This window comes from Primulina huaijiensis, chromosome 8 (assembly GCF_012295235.1).
Source record: "Primulina huaijiensis isolate GDHJ02 chromosome 8, ASM1229523v2, whole genome shotgun sequence".
NCBI classification, from domain to species: domain Eukaryota; kingdom Viridiplantae; phylum Streptophyta; class Magnoliopsida; order Lamiales; family Gesneriaceae; genus Primulina; species Primulina huaijiensis.
The window spans coordinates 7,022,610-7,033,211 of record NC_133313.1 but is presented as its reverse complement, the minus strand read 5'-3'; the positions used below and the strand labels follow the sequence as shown (position 1 = coordinate 7,033,211).

Below are 10,602 nucleotides of genomic sequence, written 5' to 3'. Positions count from 1 at the left end.
TTATTTTGAAAATATTGTTGTGAGGGTTGTGCATTATTATCATTCCTCCAACTAAAATTAGGATGATTTTTCCATCCAGGATTATATGATGTTGAAAAAGGATCTAGTATTGGTTTTTTATAATTGTTAACATAATTTGCTTGTTCATGGAGACATTCTTTAAATGAAGGTAATGTTGGACAATCTTTTGTAGCATGATCATGTGTATCACATATATGACAAACAATTTCTTGAATACTTTTTAATTGACCACTCTTTTTCATTTCTAATGACTCAATTTTTCTTGCTAAAGATGCAAGTTTAGCTTGAATATCTATATCATCTTTAAGATTATAGATACCACCCCCATTTGTTGAATTATTGATTTTAGTTGTTGGTGGTTCTATTGTGCCTATATTATCCCAATTTTGAGCATTTTCTGCTAATGAATCCAAATACTCCATAGCTTCATTTGGGTTTTTATCTTCAAAAGTTCCATTACACATGAATTCTATCATTTGCCTATCTTTAGGTATTAGACCTTCATAAAAGTGAGAAACTATTCTCCATGTTTCAAAACCATGATGTGGGCATGTATTAAGTAATTCTTTATATCTATCCCAACATTGATAAAATGTTTCTCCTTGTTTTTGAGAAAAAGTAGTAATTTGTCTTTTAAAAGAGTTTGTTCTATGGGAAGGAAAAAACTTTTTGAGAAATTGTTGTTGCATTTCTTCCCATGATCTTATTGAACTTGATCTCAAATTTTGTAGCCATGTTTTAGCTTTATCTTTTAAAGAAAAAGGGAAAAGCTTTAATCGAACTATATCCATGCTACAATTTTGATCATTATAAGTGTTACAAACTTCCTCAAATTCTCTTAGATGTAAATATGGATTTTCAGAATCTAAGCCATGAAAATTTGGTAAAAGTTGAATAATTTGAGGTTTAAAGTTGAAATTAGATGCATCAGGAGGAAAAACTAAACAAGATGGGGCACTAGTTCTAATAGGGTTCATATGGTGCCTAAGTGTTCTTAATTGATCATGTTCTTGATTATTATTATTATTATTGTTATTATTGTTATCATTATCTTGATTATTTGAATTATCATCCATGTTTAAATTATTTTCAGATACTCGAATAAGTCTACCACTTTTTTCGACTCCAAATACTCATAAAAAAAAAAAACACAATACTTATAAATAAAACATAATTAACAAATATAAACTTAATTTATACCTCCCCGGCAACGGCGCCAAAAACTTGCTACTACTTAAATTATAATTCACCCAAGTGTAGGTTGTCTGCAAGTAATATATTTCGTAAGTACGAGATCGATCCACAGAGAGGTTATTTTAAGTTTAAATTTATTAATTTATAGATTACCAAATGCAAGAACGAAGTTTACAAATTATAAATTTTGTCAAGGCTCGAGGATTTATTCTTGGTTTATGCAATATTGTTTAACTAAAAGTAAAACAAAGGAAACCACCATAAATAATGGTTCCAAGAAAATAAAAATATTTAAACACACACCTAATATAATATAGTTCCCACTATAGAAAATACCGAATTCACCGATATTTTATATATGGTACCTATGATTATATATATAACTATATAAATATATAACTGCATAAAATAAATGTTAAATTAAATCATTATATTTCATTTAGAACAACCGGCAGAGCCACGCTATTGCCTAAATGAAATATATGATTTAATAAGTTAGTTGCGGGAAAGTAAAAGTTAGTTGCGATAAAGTAAAAGTTAGATGCGGAAAGTAAAAGTTAGTTGCGATAAAGTAAAAGTTAGATGCGGAAAGTAAAAGTTAGTTGCGATAAAGTAAATGTTAGATGCGGAAAGTAAAAGTTAGTTGCGATAAAGTAAATGTTAGATGCGGAAAGTAAAAGTTAGTTGCGATAAAGTAAATGTTAGATGCGGAAAGTAAAAGTTAGTTGCGATAAAGTAAATGTTAGATGCGGAAAGTAAAAGTTAGTTGCGATAAAGTAAATGTTAGATGCGGAAAGTAAAAGTTAGTTGCGATAAAGTAAATGTTAGATTGTTAGATATCATAATATTTCATTTAGAACAACCGGCAGAGCCACGCTATCGTCTAAATGAAATATATGATATAATTATATATATATATATATATGTATGTATGTATAATATAACAATAATAATTGATGAAATATTTATTGTATCAAAATTAAACAACAAATCAAGATAACCACTTCAATGGTATCAAGCATTTGATGTAAATTGATAACAACAAATAATTCATTTTTATACCTACAATAAAAAGAAATTAGCAAAATGAAAAGAAATAAAGAAAGAATATACAAAATATAAACAATCTTACTTCACCAAGAATTCATCCTCTTCACCTTGACATAATAGATTTAGCTTTCCATGAACTTACTTTTGATCAACACTAAAAACATCACTCATAATTTGGAAAATGAAAAATATATTGGAACTTAGAACTTTTATACACACTCACACTATATTTTACAATGAGATAGAATGATTCTCAAGCTAGCACAAGGCCTCTATTTATAGGCCAAATGAGAGAAAGGGTCAAAAATTCTATTAATGCAATGTAGTTGTAATAGTAGTCTTTGTCTCCTCCAACTTCAATTCCATGCCCCTTCTTTCAATGCTTTGTTCCACGACTTTAATCACCGAATTTGACTCAGCTCAAAACAGCAAACATGTGGGGAATTGTCTGTAGATGAATTTGGCCACTTGGTTCACCTCATTTGGTTAAATATTGAAATAGTTATGATTTTTTTACTATATGCTGGTCATGGTGAAAGTAAATTTGTCCTCCTTTTGATATTTTCACAATTTGATCATCGTAACCAACTTTTTAGGCAATCATGTCTTTTGCAAAGTTGTAGATAATTTTTCAAGGATTCCAAAAATGTTTGAATCACCTCCATTTGAATTTTCTAGCTTGAGTTATCATTATTTTACCAACACGTAGAAAACCTGAAAATAAAACATATTTAGTAAGACATTTAAATATAAACACACAATACTAAAATAACATAATTTTATAATTTTAATGAAACTTAAATTTTAAAATATAGGTTTTAACATATAATAAATTATTAATTTTAAGTTTCATCACTCAATGATACAAAAAAAAAAGATACAGACTCAGTAATACACACCAATAACTTTTTACAATGGACTTTTAGTCATGCCATCCAGCTCATTTCTCACTGGTTAGGCTCTCAATAATGTGAAGATATCGTCATCCCCATCATAAGGGTCCTATGCATCTTGATCTTGATCAGTCATAGGTGTATCATATTCAGTTTTCTCTTTTCCTTTTGAGGACGATGCTTGAGTTTATAAATTTGATTTTTCACCAAATACTTCAGAAAACATAGAAGTAATGGTATCTTTATCCAAATGCTGAAAAAGCTCTTTAAGTAATGTGGTCTGAGTTGGGGTGTCATGATTTAAATTTTTCATAGTCTCCCGAGCTGGTCCAAGAGCTATTACCCCCTGTCGATCATTGACTTTTCCTGCGGCAAAAAAGTCCTCTTTTCCCCACCATTTGATTAAAATTTTTCTGATTAAGATGGTAGGGGCAAATTTTATTTCAAACTTTTCCTTAGCCATTTCTTGTAGTCCATATTCCCATCTTATAATCCAGGGAACATTATAATTAAAGGCAAACTGAATCATTGGTGTTAACCCATCAAATTGTGTATTTGCTTGTTGGAACTTAATACATATGTTTTGAACATTTCTAGGAACCAAGTAGGTATGAACTGATAAATATCATCTAATTGAAATTTTATCCACCAAGAATTTTTCTTTGAGAATTCTCGTATAAAAGAATTGTATCCCATGCCATGATATAATCATGATAATTGAACATATTCGGCATTGCTTGAAAAGTGTTCAATTGTCTTGCTTGACCAAGGGGCAAACCCCAATTAGCAGCTGGTGTAATGCCCAAATTTTGAAAAAAAATAAAATTTTGGCAGTAGTTGTGATGGTTTATGGCTTTACGTTATGGTATGAATGGTAATGAATGTTATAGAATGGAATAGATAATGGAGGGGTAGAATCAAAGGTGGAATTTGAGCTAAATAGGTAATGGAAGTGCAGAAACGGTATGAAAAATGTGGCAGTAGTTGTGGTTTTTAGCATAATATTTAGTATATTGATCCATTTGATGTGAGGCCATTTTCATTAGAAAGATATAACATAAGGCTATAACTTTCTTATTTTGAGTTTTGGTCAATCCATTAGGGAAGATGAGACAAAAGTGGCCCGAAGTGTGTCGTACGTATCGTCGTTCCTACAATGACACATGTTGGGAGATTGAGCATAACTTTTTACTCAGACCTCTAAATGACATGAGGTTAATTGGAGATGCAAGCCAAGATATAGAGCTACAACTTTTTTGTTGACCACTTTCGCAAATTCTGAAGTTAAAAATGCGTTCTTGGCAGAATATGGCTCGCCCATGCGCCAGATCCCAATCGATGGCACGCCCGGTGCTAAAACTTTGGGTGTTGGGCAGTATGGTGCACGCCCCTGTGCCAAAACACGCGCCATGGCGCCCAGCACCTGTACAAAAAACGTGTTTTGAGGTTTGGAGGGTATATAATAGATTGGGGAATTATTTTTGTATCATTTCTTCTCATCCTCATTTCTCTCCATCGGTTTAGAGCTAGGGTTCCTCATTTCTCCTTCAATCCAATTTCTTCCAAGAACTTAATCTTTGATTGAAGCCTTAATCTATGCTTGGAGATTTGAAGTTTTTCTCCTCAAGAGTTTAGAAGCAAGGTAAGAAACTTATTTCCTTGAGTTAGTGATTGAAGTGAAAACAATGTGTTGTTTGGTTTGAGTGTTGAGGTAAAGTTGTTAATATAATGATTGATGGTATTATTATTGTATGTATTGGTATTTTGAAAAGAAATGGAATTGAAGACAAGGGCAAAGTAAAGGAGCTAACCCTTTAGCACGCATGTCATGTGTTTGATAAAATGATTCAATGAATTTTTTTTATATCATATTACGGTTAAGAAATTTACGGATCTTGATTCAAATCAGTATTGAATTAATTATGAATTTTGTACAGAAATTGCTCTGTTTTGATAGATGATCAAAGTTCTTGAGTTATAGTAGAATTCAGAGGTTCAAGACTTCTCACATACACATTTCGATCTTCTTTTGGTAATATTTAAAGGTATGTTACGGTCGGTAACATACGAGGTAAAAGTATCATTTTTTATTTTAAATTGAAAATTCTATGGCTCGATGAATTACTTGTGATTTGATGAATATTGTGACCTTGAGATGATTTTATTATTATATCGAAATGATGATATTGATTTGCATCATTACATTTCATATTGAGCCACTTGTCGATTCAGATTTGATATGGCGGAGGTCGCCTTGATTTATTGATTTTTGGACGTATGGGGCTATAGTTGAGTTGGCATAGTGTATGCGGAGGTCGCTGCTATGGCCTGAACACTCTCTATAAGCGCACCATAGTCCTGGGATTGTAGAACACAGCAACCCACCTCGAGCGGATGAGTCGGCGGATGTTGCTGGGGATTCTCTTTCCTTGGGTACCCTATGACCAGATGATTCACTAGATCTTGAGATTTATTGATAGCCCACAGCTTCTGATCATGCATTGCATTATATTGCATCTTTATGAATTTCATGTGAACTATTTGTTATTTTAAATCTCATATGTTATTGATTGTATCATACTGGGTTTATACTCACCGACACGTCGGCTACCTCTTGTTTTCATGTGCTTGACGGTAGGTGAGGCGAGCATTGGGATGCCAGAGTCCAGCTCCAGGCGAGGAGATACGAGTTAGAGTGGGATTCTCGGGTCTTTGGAGCTATGTGATGATGTTGGATTTCTTTGGTTCACTACTTTATTTTGGCATGTTAAAATTTATATTTCAAGTATTTGAGATCTTTAAATTATTTTAATGATATTTATGTCGGTTGGTAAACCACTGATTATGTATTTTACTCAATCAATTGATTTGTTACATTTATAATTATTAATATTAGATGTCGGACCCGGGGCCCCACATTAGGTGGTATCAGAGCGTAAGATATTTGGGAACATGGTAGATTGAGTCAGTTCAAATTGCTTGATCATGTGATATATTTGCTAGCATGTTCATTGTGCCATAATATGAAATCCATGATTTAAATTGAGATATGATATTGTTGAGATTTATTCGAGATTTTTGAGATTGTTGAGTCTCAAGAGCCAGAGATGATTGATACAAGATTGAGATGATTATGATATTGTGATTTTATCTGTGTTTGATCTATTGTATATCAGACATGGCTACTCGAGGTAGAGGTCGTGGTAGACATAGACAGAACGTACCAGTGGCACAAGATCAGGGCAGTGCTACTCATACTCAGATGGATATTACTCCAACTCCGATGGAGATACTGTTAGCCAGATTTCAGTCTTTTAATCCACCGATGTTGAAGGGTACAGAGAATGCATTAGAGTGTGAGAACTGGTTGGAGAATATGGATCAGTTATTTGAATCTCTCAAGTATCCAGATGATCGTAGAATTAAATTAGTTGTTCATCAGTTATTGGATGTTGCTAAGAGTTGGTGGATCATGACTAAGAAATCTTTAGAGGGTCGAGGTATGATTGTTACCTGGGATATTTTTAAATCTGAATTTTATCAGCGTTTCTTTCCTACCTCTTACAGGAAAGATAGGGGAGCCGAGTTTGCAAATTTAAAGCAAGGGAATATGAATATTCAGGACTATGTTGCTAAGTTCTCGAATTTACTGAGATTTGCTCCTCATGCAGCATCTGATGAAGAAGCTAAGGCCGATCATTTCATAAATGGTCTTAACCCTGATATCTTTACCTTGGTTAATACCGGAAGGCCAAACACTTTTGCTGAGGCTCTTGATCGAGCCAAAGGAGCTGAAACCGGAATCATTAGGCAGAGAGGTTCTCAGATGCAACGACCCCAACAGCCACAATATCGACATCAGTTCAGAAAGGGTAATAGTGGCGGTAACAGTGGTAACATAAGAGAGCAGTTTCGGGCTAGAGGCAAGCAATTTAAGAGGCATGGTAGTAATTTTTCGAGTTTTAGTGGATCGAGACGGTCTGGTTCAGTTCAGAGTACTAGTTATTCAGGTCCGATTTGTGGTCAGTGTGGTGGTAGACATTATATCGATCAGTGTAGAGGAGTTTCGGGAACTTGCCACTTGTGTAACCAAACACTATGCTCGAGTGTGTCCTAACCGTGGCAGTGATATATCTCAGAGTGGGGGATCATCAAGACAGACACCTCATCAGAATCGTAAGACCCCTACAGTTCATTCCTATCAGCAATCAAACCGGTCAGATCAGAACAAACAGAGTGGTAGCCATAGGGCAGGACAGCCACCTAGACAGCAGGCTCGAGTTTTTGCACTCACTGAGGATGAGGCACATAATGCTCAAGATAATGTCATTGCAGGTAATTGTCTTCTCTCAGGTTATCCTGCTTATGTTTTGATGGATACTGGTGCATCACATACTTTCATAGCAGAGCACTTTGTCACATTGCATTCATTGCATTCTGTGCCATTATCATCTACATTATCTATTTCTTCTCCACTGGGCAAAGTGATGAGGTCAGTTGAAATGATAAGTGGTTGTGAATTTCGTTATGAGGATAACGTCATTGAGATTGATTGCATTGTGTTGGAGATGTCTGATTTTGACTGCATAGTTGGTATTGACATGTTGACAAGATACAGGGCTACTGTAGATTGTTTTCAGAAGATTGTTAAGTTTAGGCCTGATATGACAAATCACTGGACATTCTATGGTAAGGGTTCTCGAGCTAAGATTCCTTTGATATCTGTTTTGTCCATGACTCAGTTGTTGCAAAAAGGAGCAGAATGTTTCTTGGTTTATGCAATTGATATTTCAAGGTCATTACCTAAATTGGAAGATATTCCAATTGTTAGTGAATTTTCAGATGTATTTCCAGATGAAATTCTAGGATTTCCTCCAGTCCGAGAGATTGAGTTCAACATTGAGTTGATGTCATGTACACAGCCTATTTCTAGAAATTCCTTATAGGATGGCGCCAATTGAACTGAAGGAACTAAAGGAACAACTTGAGGATCTATTTGCTAAAGGATATATAAGACCAAGTGTTTCACCTTGGGGTGCTCCGGTTTTATTCGTGAAGAAGAAAGACGGGTCTATGAGGCTTTGTGTCAATTATAGACAATTGAATAAAGCCACAGTAAAGAATAAGTATCCTTTACCAAAGATTGATGATCTCTTTGACCAGTTGCAGGGTTCTTCAATATATTCTAAGATTGATTTAAGATCTGGATATCATCAGTTAAGAGTTAGAGAGGCAGATGTGCCTAAGACTGCTTTTCGTACCAGGTATGGGCATTTTGAATTTTTGGTAATGCCTTTTGAGTTGACCATTGCACCTGCGATATTTATGGATTTGATGAACCGTGTGTTTCAACGGTATATAGATCAATTTGTTGTGAAATTCATTGATGATATTCTTATTTATTCAAAATCTGAAATTGAGCATGCCGAGCACTTGAGAGCTGTTTTGCAGATTTTGAGAATTGAAAAGTTGTATGCTAAATTATCCAAATGTGAGATTTGGTTGGATAGAGTGCTTTTTCTTGGACATGTGATTTCAAGGGCTGGTATATCAGTTGATCCGAGTAAAGTTGAGGCAGTCATCAATTGGTCTAGACCGACATCAGTTCCCGAGGTACGCAGTTTTATGGATTTGGCATGCTAATATCGCAGATTTATTGACGGATTCTCACAGATTGCGAGGCCAATTACCCAGCTGACCCAAAAGAATGCACCATTTATTTGGTATCAGGCATGTGAGGCTAGTTTTGTTGAACTTAAAAAGAGATTGACTAGTGCTCCAGTTCTGACTATTCCATCAGGTGTAGGAGGATTTACAGAGCACACTGATGCTTCACATCAAGGACTGGGTTGTGTATTAATGCAGCATGGTCGTGTTGTTGCCTATGCTTTACGACAGTTGAAGCCACATGAGTCTAAATACCCAGTACATGACTTGGAACTAGCAGCAGTGGTTTTTGCTCTAAAGATTTGGCGTCACTAATTATATGGTGAGAAATTTGAGATATTAACTGATCATAAGAGTTTGAAATACCTCTTTTCACAAGCGGAGCTGAACATGAGACAGAGAGGTTGGTCAGACTTGTTAAAAGACTATGATTGCGAAATAAAATATTATCCAGGCAAGTCTAATGCAACAGCCGATGCTTTGAGCAGAAAAGTATGCAGTATGTCCTTAATCACTAGCAGTGTATCTGATCTAGTAGAAGACTGTTGTCTTTCTGGTTTGGATTTTGTGGTTGATACTCAACCTGTAAGTGTATTTGTGATTCAGGCAGAGCCAGAGTTGTTTTTAAAAATTAGAGAGGCCCAAAGGGTAGATCAAAGCATTCAGAAATCAGTTGAACTCGTCAGATCAGGACATCGGTCAGAATTTCAGGTCAATACTGATGGTATTTTGTTTGTGAATGATCGTATTGTAGTTCCTAATATCTCAGAATTGAGGATACAGATTTTGCGTGATGCTCATTGCAGTAAGTTCAATGTACACCCTGGAAGTAAAAAGATGTACAATGACTTGAAGAAACAATTTTTGTGGAAAAGAATGAAATCTGACATAGCAGAATTTGTATCTCGATGTTTGAATTGTCAACAAGTGAAAGCAGAAATGAAGCAACCAGGAGGTCTTCTACATAGCCTTAAGGTTCCAGAATGGAAGTGTGACCATATCACCATGGACTTTGTCACGAAATTGCCGAGGTCGTCGAGGGGTTGCGATGCAATTTGGGTTATCGTTGACAGATTAACCAAGTCTTTGTGTTTCATTCCTTATCAGATGACATAAAGGAATGATCAGATGGCTTGTACATCAGAGAAGTTTTGCGATTGCATGGTGTGCCTAAGTCCATTGTATCAGATCGTGATCCTAGATTTTCTTCTCATTTTTGGCAGAGTTTGCAAGAGGCCCTTGGTACTCGTTTGCATTTGAGTATAGCATATCTTCCTTAGGCAGACGGACAGTCAGAACGCACTATTCAGACATTAGAGGATATGCTAAAAGCTGTAGTGATGGATTTCGGTATTTGTTGGCAGGATTCGTTACCATTTGTTGAGTTTTCTTATAACAACAGTTATCAAGTGAGCATTGGAATGTCACCATTTGAAGCACTGTATGGCAGAAAGTGTCGATACCCTTTGTATTGGGACGATTTATCTGAAGCACCAATTGTAGGACCTGATATGATAAGAGATATGACAGAGAAGGTGAAATTGATTCAGAGTCGTATGCGAGCTGCTCAGGATAGGCAGGCTAAGTATGCGAGCATCAGGAGACGACCATTGATTTTTGAGAAAGGTGACAGAGTTTTTCCGAAAATATCTCCTTTCCGTGGTACAGTTAGATTCGGAAAGAAGGGTAAATTATCACCTAGATTCATAGGTCCGTATGAAATTTTGGAACGTGTTGGTGATTTGGATTATAGATTAGCTCTTCCTCCTGCATTATC

At 35.2% G+C, this 10,602-nt stretch overlaps 1 non-coding gene across 1 annotated transcript; it reads left to right on the top strand.

The window, feature by feature from the left end:
• Window positions 1-555: 555 nt before the first annotated feature.
• LOC140983685 (small nucleolar RNA R71) lies at window positions 556-666 on the top strand. Its single transcript, XR_012176477.1, has one exon. It is a non-coding gene; the product is annotated as a small nucleolar RNA R71 (small nucleolar RNA).
• The last annotated feature ends 9,936 nt before the right edge of the window (window positions 667-10,602 follow it).